At 35.7% G+C, this 10,255-nt stretch overlaps 1 protein-coding gene and 1 pseudogene across 3 annotated transcripts in view; one reads left to right on the top strand and one right to left on the bottom strand.

The window, feature by feature from the left end:
- LOC105524230 overlaps positions 1–9,497 on the top strand; it is a 28,149-nt pseudogene extending 18,652 nt beyond the window's left edge.
- DPYD (dihydropyrimidine dehydrogenase) overlaps positions 1–10,255 on the bottom strand; it is an 861,792-nt gene that overhangs the window by 690,306 nt on the left and 161,231 nt on the right. The window lies entirely within an intron of this gene.

A 10,255-nucleotide genomic window follows, 5' to 3' on the forward strand; every position in this document is an offset into this window, starting at 1 on the left:
TACTATACCTAATGGATTTATGAAGTATGGTAAGATAATTTTTTAGGTATTATATTTAGAATGTCAGTTGATTTGATTACATATGATAAGGTATATTGATAAGGAGAGAGTCAAAAAAGCACTCATCCATTTGCAAGCAGATTTTAAAGGGAATATAGAGAGGCCAATGATTGCTGAGTTGGAAAATAAAATTATTTTTCCTTATAGTCTTCCCATTTGGCAAAAGATCATCCATGTAAAGTGAGGCTTAAAGACTATAATCAAATTAAGGTTGTGGCCATAAAACCCTTTGTTAACACCTCTGAAAGAATTAAGTGGTGCCCAACAGGGGAAAGGAAAGGGAAAGAGTGCTTCTAGAAATCTTGAAGAGAGGTCCCACAAATGTCAAATCCCTAAATAGCAGTAGGTTAAGTGTGTACAAGGAAGTATTCTTGAAAACAATTGTAGTATGGCTTTTGCAGCAGAGAGTAGACTATAACCAGACTTAGAGAAAACCCACAAAGTTTTACAGTAAGTTTCATAGGTAAAATAGCCATCAACTAAATTATTTACAACTTTCTATAGGAAAGAGTAAGTCAAAGAAAACTAATCAGGTGCCAAATAGATCATTTCTTCAGAAGTAGCCCAGGAGAGAGTGATAGACTATGAAGGTCATCATAGAGGGTAGAGCAAAAGGGTGCCATGTGAAAAAATAAACAGGGAAGTTACTCCCAGGGAGCAAAGGCAGGACTTAAGAAACATTTCCTGTTGTGGAGATGAGGGACTTGGTAACATTTTTCTAGCATGATTTCAGAATTACTACTGATCGGTGATTGCTAAGTAGCTCCTGTTTTTCCCCTTTTTGGAGTTACATCTAAGAAGCCACATCAGAACTTCATGCAGTATAGGAGACCCTGGAACTAACATGATGTTAGAACTACATTCAATTTCTGGATTTGGACTGAGCATAATTTTCCTTTAGGGGAGACATGTATAACTGAGACCAGGGGTGGTAGTCTTTGATAGACTTGAGATAAAATGAGTCCATTTCTTTACCCTTCCCTGTATCCATAACCTTTGCAATGGGACTTTGCAACTCTTCTTATCAAAGGGTACGCTTTTTCCCTACTCTATGAATTTAAACTGACATGAATTGCTTTGACCAAGAGAATGTGGCAGAAATAATGGTATGCTCATTCTAAACCTCAGCCTCAAGAAACTCTGCATGTTCGGTTTCCTCTCTGGAACCATGCCATTCCTATGTGAGAGACTCCTAATTTGTCTGATGGAGGATGAGAGACAACAGGGAGAAGAGACCACTTGATGAAGCCAAATCTACCACAGACTGCTCTACAGGCAGCAAATTCCAAATGTGTGAAAGAGTTCAGTCAAGATAAGCAGAACTACCTACACAATTCAGCCCTGACAGGATGCATAAGTATACTCAAGTAATAATACATGTTTATTATTTGAAGCCACTGAGTTTGGGGTTGGCCTTTTTTTTTTTTTTTTTTTTTTTTTTGCAGCAGCAGTTGATGCATGCAATGATCCCAGCAAATATCAACTGCAGACTAACAAACATCCAAATTTTTAAAATATCTAGAATTAACTTCAGCAATCCTCCCTTTAAATAGGGCCAGGACTAGATAATCATTTTAGGTTCTTTCAACTTAAGACTGTGTTTTTCCTGCCAACACACCAAGGAAACGATGAGATTTGTCAAAGTTAATAGAAAATCCACTACTGCAATAAAAGAGTATCTGATTTTTACTTAAATGTTTCCATGAATAAGTTTACAATGCTCAAGTTAAGAAGGACATAATCCAGAGAGACAGCAATCACGTCCTCAAAACTTTTGGGAATCTGAGTAGTACTCTCGTAAATATGTACATGTACCTCTTCCTATTTATGAAATATCTTGAGCAAGCAGCCTCTCATATTCAAATAAATCCTGATTGCTTCAAATACTTGGAGTCATATACAGATTTCTGAAAGTTGCTGTATGTCTGTATGTATATTTTTGTGTGCATTAAACAAAAAATAAAATAAAAATTTGTCCTTATAATGAGGTCATAATCCTGGGACCCAGGAAACACGAACTCGTGTCCTGAATGTGCCCTTGCCAGAATTTATATCAATGTTAATTGATTCTAAATACACTTTTTTGCAAGCATTGCCCAACATCATTATATAGGCAAGAATTTCACACAAATCACTGATTGACAGAAAAAGAAATTCACTTATCTCTTTTATTGTCATTTTAGAAGATACATTAAGATCTATAATGATAATGTAAGAACTTTAAGTATTCTTTCACATTCCAAACTTAGTCATTTTCTTGGTAATTTAGATAGCTGAACAGTTATTGTGATGTGAAAACTGGAATAATTCAATTATAAAAGCTAAATTCCTGCTGCAAGCAGGTAAATGCTCTACATTCTTTGCTGTGGCTAAAAACTGATTTTCATGCATGTAGGGCTTCTAAATCCAAAAATATTATTTCAAAATGCATCTTTTCCAAATAAGAAAAAACCCACATTAGCCTACTAGGTTAAATAAAAAGGCTAAATGAGAGAGCTCTTAAATATAGCAAAACAAATTTCACAAAATACAATTTTAAGATACAATAAATACTTGTCATATTTTGGTAATAAAAGAAGTGGGAAATAAAATTATAATATTAACCACGATATAATCACAAAATCTCCACAAAGTAAAGAAAAAAACACAAAAAACTCAAGAGTATTAAATTTTAAAAGTGAAAATTTCATTTGGTTTTTCATATGAGATTACAAAAAGAAAAGCATTTGCTAAGATATAACTTATAAGAGGCCTTCCTATAGCTAATCATCCTTCTATTGACAGAATATCCCAGATTCTTACAAACTATTTAGAAATTGCTGGTTTTGCCTAGATTTCCATTAAGTAGCAGTTTTCTGCAGGAAGGAATAGGACATTTTGGAAGGAATAAAGTATTATTTGGCATAATGATTTTCATTCCCAAAGAATACAAGAGCTGGATACAATTATACAAATTTTTCTAAGGCAATGGAAAAGCAATAGTCAACAAGGTGGTAACAGGCTTCTTCTTTACCTTGAAAAGACACTATTTTTAACATTTTTCAAACAGAGAATAATCTCTATCATGTATTTGAGTTATAAAAAACCATTTAACATATCATGCTGGAAAATATTTGTCATTATATAATGATTTCATTTTAAATACTTATAAGAATATTTGTGGTAGTTAAAACACTTCATTTTTTAGATTAGAAAAACAGTTTTGTTTTGCTCTAAACATTTTCAAAGAGTAGGACAAGATCTCAAATCTAGTCCTCAAAATATTCCGTGGAAAATATTTCAAAGTTAAACGTGAAGTTGATTTAGAAATATTTCTGTTAAAATATAAATACATGTATCATCAAACTTGAACATATTAGCTGATTATTCTACCTGTACAACAGCTTAAACATTTGCAAACATTATCTCCATAAATTATTTTAAAAATCACTATCCAAAGAAATAAAACAGAAAATTATAGGAAACATGTAAAAGAAGTTATCCTTCCACTTTGGAATTACCATTTAGGGTGGGAATACAAGGTGGTGAGGACATGGGAACAAATTAGTGAACAAACGAATAATCGAGATGATTTCACCTGTGATTGTGCTGTGAAATGAACAAAAAACTTGGTGATTGATTTATAGAAGCAGAGATCGTTTAGATTATTAGGTAGTGAGGTTTTTGCATAGGAGGCCAGTATTTACACTAAGCCTGAATGATATTAAAAAGTCATTCAATGAAAGATCTGAGAGGAAGGGCATTTTGGCAGAAGGAACTGCAAATGCAAAGGGCCAGTGCTTATTAACACGTTCATGCTGTGCATCCACAACTAAACTGTGACCTACCTAAGTTCGAAGCTCACATGTCCTAGATGTTTGGTGTAAAAATTATTATCAGTAGGACTTTACCTTCTCAATAATTAATTCAAAAAAGTCTATTATTTAATTAAAACACAAATTTGGCCGCTTTATAGGGATATGATATATGACAGCACATACTGATTTTAGCTGTTAGAAATAAATGTTTTGACTTAGGTTATGTAAACAAAGAAATGCCCAATGTTTTTCAATAAATTAATTCAATAACAAAACTCAAAGTCTTTCAAAAAACTTTTCCAAATTTTTTTTTTTTTCTTCTATGAGTGCCAAGATTTTCCAAACAAGAAAAGGGAAAAAAACATTTGAATAGTGAATGCTCGGCACGTAAATGAGAAAAACTGTTTGGAATATAAAGATATTAATAATTGTAGTGACTAGCACTGTACAGGAGAACAAACTGTTTTGAGGAACTAGAAAACATACTAAGTTTGCATACGTGCTTTTTGATATAGATTCCATATAGGCTGACTAGATAATATAACAATTACTTTTATTTCATTAAACTGGGAAACTTCATAATCCTCTTACAAACAAAACATTTCATTGTAACAATTTATTTGCTGCACAAGTCTCTTTCAAATATTTTATTTTTTAACATTCAGTAGTTCATTAATATATCTTATTATAATCTAAAAATGGTATGCATGTGCACACACATACACAGGATATTTGTGAGTATGTAGCTAAAATAGACAATAATATCATAAGTATTATAAACTGGTCATTGTGAAAAAATTCAAATGTTCATCCAACATATGAAAAAATGTGTAATCTAGTTATTAAGGAAATTAAATCCAAATGTACGTTTTCTCACATGAAATTTGCTAACATTAAAAAGAAAAATAGGCTGGGCACAGTGGCTCATACCTGTAATCCCAGCACTTTGGGGGGCTGAAGCGGGCATATCAACTGAGGTCAGGAGTTCGAGGGCAGCTGGTGAAACCCCACCTCTACTAAAAAGACACAAAAAAATTCCTCAGGCCTGGTGGCATGCACCTGTAGTCCCAGCTACTCAGGAGGCTGAGGCACAAGAATCGCTTGAATCCAGGGGTTAGAGGTTGCAGTGAGCTGCACGCCAGTCAAGGTGATAGAACAAGACTCCATCTCAATTAAAAATATAAAAGAAAAATATTAGTGTTGGAAAGTAAATGAGAAATAAGTACTTTAATATACTGTTAGTGGCTGCATCAACTTTAAAGAGGCTATTTCACATTTCTAGTAAAAAATACGTCTGCCTTTTTAACCAGGATTGATCTCTAGTAATATATCCTATAGAGACATGCATATATGTGCACAAAAAGACATGCATACACATTTATTTCAAATAAATGAAGGAGATGCAATTAACAAAAAAGTATATTGTCACTTTAAGCAGTATATCTTATTTAAAAGCACACATTCTAAAGAAAGAAAATTAAATCATGGTATGATTCTGAATAATAATTGTATATGGCATCATATTCTCTTACATCTGATTCAAAACAGTTAGATGAATGCATTAATCTTCTTTAAAACTAACCATATAACCCATATTTGGGGATTAGGAATGTTTCTGACTTCATCTGTCAATACGATAGACAGCACATTAGCTCCACAGATTTTCTAAATAATTACAAAAACATTCATATTTAATGAATAAGGAAAAAAGCCATTGCTGTTTTAAAATGAGTAACTTGTGTGCTTGATTCCATAGACTAATAATTTTAAGCACCTTTCATTTTATCTTACAAAACATTTTATATTATAAAATATTATCTGCTATAAGGTCTTTTCTTGTGCTCAACTTATTTCCATTTCTTAATAAAAGGAAAAGACTACAAAATTTAGTAAGTAGAAAAATAAGTGAAAGGTAATTATTTTTAGTATTCTTTCTTGTATTCTTTATTGTATTATACAAAAATATAAATCTTTATTTATCAAAGTCCTCTCACTTTTTCCGCCCAGTGATATTGATTTACAATTTTTTTTTTATCTCTTTAAACTACTCTCTTACTTCCTCATTCTCATCAGGGAATACAAGGAAAATGGAGAAAATAAGATAAGACTTTCTCAGTTTTGCCACTCAGCATGCTCTGTATGCAGTAACTACTTCTTGAGTGTCCTCCATAGTCTCAGGCACTGCACAAGGTCATAAGGATACAGCAGGGGCAAGTCAAATCTACGTTTGACCTTAAAGAACTCCGAAATTGTACTTCTTTCTTTCTTTTATGAAAGCAAAAGTTAGCTATCCAGACTGCTCAGTTAACAACAGCAGTATTCCACCTCTCATCCTATCTTATCTCCTCAGAGAACTGTAGAGAAGCTACTTGAATTTGGAGAACTCCACGATCATCTATAAAAGTATAATTTCAATAGATTACATTGAAGGCAGAAGTGTAATTTCATGGGTTAGAAGCAAGCATTTGATGAGGAAACAGATGCATTGTTTTCATGTGCAGATTTGTTCAAAATAGGCTGACTTGTGAAAGAAAGAAGATAAGTAGAATGATAACGAGGAAGAACAGCAAAGTTGAGCCAAAGTATATTCAGTATAGAAGAATCCCACACATGCTTATGAATGGAGGAAAACTGATAAGTAGAGAGTGGAGAATCTAGCATAACAACAACAACAACATGCAAACATATATGTGAGGGAACAAGGTAATGAAGGAGGTAAAATAGTTTGATTGAAGGCATAGCTTAAAAGTAAACTTACAAAGAATAGAAATATTTCTACTAAAAGAGATAAAGTTGAAAAGTTGAGAGGTCAGATTTCTGAAGATGATGGATGGTCTCTGACAGAGCTCTGTGTAGATGATTTTCCATGGCCTCTATGATTTTTCATGGCCTCTGCAGGAGAGTCACTTGGAGACTAGAAAATCAGGAGTCTTAAATAATTAACTAGTTAAGAAATTTAAAATTTGTTTTGAACTAACTTTTTTAAAGCCCTAAGGAAGAAATGTGAAAAGTTTTATTCTATCTCTAACAATGGCTCTGAAATAAACATTGAGTTCTTACAATGACTACACCCTGCTAATTTTCAATAGGGTAACTTACGTATTCTTACATCAATCCTGGGAGGCTAAAGCCATTTATCAACTAATTGCACAAATGAGACAACTGAGTCAGAAAGTGGTTCAAGTAAAATTTCAATCTGAGAAGTTTAATTCCAACACTCTTAATCATGAATATATATTTCCTCTGAGCTTATTTCCACAAGACATATTAGGATACTAGTAAATAAGTTTAATTCATATTTACTAATGATACAGGAAAAGGGCAGGGAAGTTCCAGTTACAGAATGGCGTTGTCCCTGGTGAAGGTCCACCCTCGGGCCTGTGCCCACAGACCTAAGTGAGAACAGCACTCTTATTTTTGCGCCCAAATGTTCCATTTTCCAAGACCACTCTGGCCCATCAGGCCCCTCATCCTGTGCCTATAAAAACTCTGAGACACTAGCAGGCACCCAGACACAGGCAGCTGGACATTGAGAGGAACACACCAGCAGAAAAGCACACCAACAGATGCTATGTTTGCCATTGATGGCAGAACGATGCAGATGACACGGAATTTGGCTGAGGGTGGTCAGAGAAGAGCCCAGCCACTGAGCCCACTGAGCTGCCTGACTCCAGGGGAAGACCACCTTCCTACTCCATCCCCTTTCTGGCTCCCCATCCATCCGCTGACAGCTACTTCCACCACTCAATTAACAACTTTGCACTCATCTTCCAAACCCACGTATGATCTGATTTTTTCAGTACACTAAGGCAAGAACCCAGGATACAGAAAGAAAACCCTTTGTCCTTGTGATAAGGCAGAAGGTCTAAGTGGGCTGATTAACACAAGCCCCCTGTAGACACATAAGCTGAAAGAGCACACTAACACACGTTCACTGGGGCTTCGGGAGCTGTAAACACTCAACCCTAGATGCTGCCGTAGGGTCCACATTCCCCACTACCTGCCCATATGCATGCTTCCCCTAGGGGTTTGAGCTTTGGGACAACAAAAAAGTGAGCCACATCACCATTGCACACCCTGTGAGGGGGGGAAAAGAGAACTTTTCCTGTTTCACCTGAGGGTTCATCCAGGATCCCGTAAGATGAATGTGAAAGCAAAACTGCAGGATCTGCCTCTTTTCCAAAACACTGCCACCTCTCTCTCTTTCCTGTGAGTAAAAGGCTCTGTTTCCCATCATGGAGTTTTAACCACCCTAACCAGGCTGGGTAAACACCCCAGACTTCATATCTTGTCTCTCTCTTACTGTTCGAAATGGCTCTTATCTCTTCCTTTATGATATTAAGAGTTTTGTTATAGGCTGGGGCAATGTTACTAAGTAAAATGAGCATTTGATTCAGCTGCCAAAAGTGCAAATCAGACCAACTGTAGAGGTACACTGACTCAGCCTCTACTCAAAAAGCCACAGGCAAGCATGGCTCCAGGTACCTACGCCTCACTCTTTTTCCTCCCAGGTCAGGTGCCTGGGCATGTCCACAGCATGTAAAGGCCATGCCCAACAGCCATATTTAAATTGCTTTGCCATTTTAAGGAACACATGAAATCACACTCTACTGAGAGTTTCAAGTGTGAAATAAGCAATAAAAAGTATCTTCGGGAGAGCACATGGAAAGAGCACCTAAATTGTACCACCTTGAAGAAGTTAGTAACTGGGAAAGAACTAGGAAAAAAATTTATGTATATCAGTACTGTGGGAAACAGTTTGACCATTTTGAAAATTTTAAAGAACATTTTTGAAAACACACAAGTGGAAAACATTTTGACTGTCTAAATCATCATTAATGATTTGCTAGAAATACCATTCTCAAAGGTCACCTCACTGCATGCCAAACTGGAGTAGGGGCAAATAAAAGGAAGAAGCTCTATGAATGCCAGGTCTGTGACAGTGTATTTAACAGCTAGGACCAGTTCAAAGATCCCTTGATAATACACACTAGAGATAAACCCAACCATTGTACTTTATGTGACTTGTGATTTATGCAATGAAATGAATTAAGGAGACATCTTAGTGATACTCAAATATTTCAGAGCATCTAGTAAGAGAAGAAGTTATTTCAGAAGAAACAGGTGTGCAAACTGAACCCGTAACATCAGTGACTATTATGGAACAAGTTGGGAAGGTGCATGAGCTACCATTGCTTCAGGTCCAGATGGATTCAGCACAAGTGACTGTGGAACAAGTCCATCCAGATCTGCTTCAGGACAGCTAGGTACATGGCTCACACATGAGTGAGCTTTCAGACCAGGTCCAAGTGAGTTATCTAGACGTGGGTCGAATTCAGACTGAAGAAGGTCTGAACTGAACTGAAGAAGACTGAAGATGGTACATGTAGAGGAGCTGCATGGTGAACAGGTAAATCAGATGCCAGTGGAAGTACAAACTGCTCTTCTAGAAGCAGATTTGGACCACGTGACCCCAGAAATCATGAACCAAGAGGAGAGCGAGCCTAGCAAAACAGATGCTGCTGAGGCTGCCAGAGAAGATCACAAAGATACTGAGGATTTACAGACCAAGCCAACAGTGGATTCTGAAGTGAAAAGGCAGAGAATGAGGACAGAACAGCTATGCTGCTTTTAGAATGAAATAACACATGAATATATTTTTTTCATTTACCTGTTGGAGTTTTGAACGGATTATGAGCACTATGACCGTCTGTAAGCTAACAGGCAAATGGACCAATGTTAAGCTGTTTCCTGGTGTGATGAACTGTTTCTGCTAAAACAGATTGATTCCCCTCCACCCAATTAACACCACAGAGGAGGAGATTTTTCCATAACTGAAGGGGAATTTTGAGAAGTGTATTACTAGAAACCTAAATGGATTATATTCTTATTATATACATGGGTACAAATGTATCTACTTTCACTGTGGTCTAAGTTCTCCCTTTTCTACTCCCCAGGTCATGTCCATTCTCAAATTTTTCCATACTGTAAAGTCAAACTTAAATCATTAGAATGCAGGTTTCTGTATTCAAATGCATGTTAGAAAATTGAATATATAGGAAACACAAGGCTGCATCATAAAAACTACATTGTTAATGTAGAGTTAAATTTTGGCTTCTGGCTTTAGTTTGAAAAAACGTTCTTATCTATCCCAGTAGTCAGAGATGACATCTCTGCAACAGAAAGAGTGGTGGAGGCAAAATTCTAGAATGTTAAAAAAAAAAATACACACCCCTGTGCCTTTTCAAAACCAAGTAAGTTCTATAAAGCATCTCTGGTTCTTTAAAAGTTTATGTTGTAGAATAAACATTCTTCTCAGCACCACATCACACTTATTCCAAAACTGACCACATAGTTGGAAGTAAAGCACTCCTCAGCAAATGTAAAAGAACAGAAAT

Source organism: Colobus angolensis, unplaced genomic scaffold (assembly GCF_000951035.1).
Source record: "Colobus angolensis palliatus isolate OR3802 unplaced genomic scaffold, Cang.pa_1.0 Scaffold491, whole genome shotgun sequence".
Classification (NCBI taxonomy): Eukaryota; Metazoa; Chordata; class Mammalia; order Primates; family Cercopithecidae; genus Colobus; species Colobus angolensis.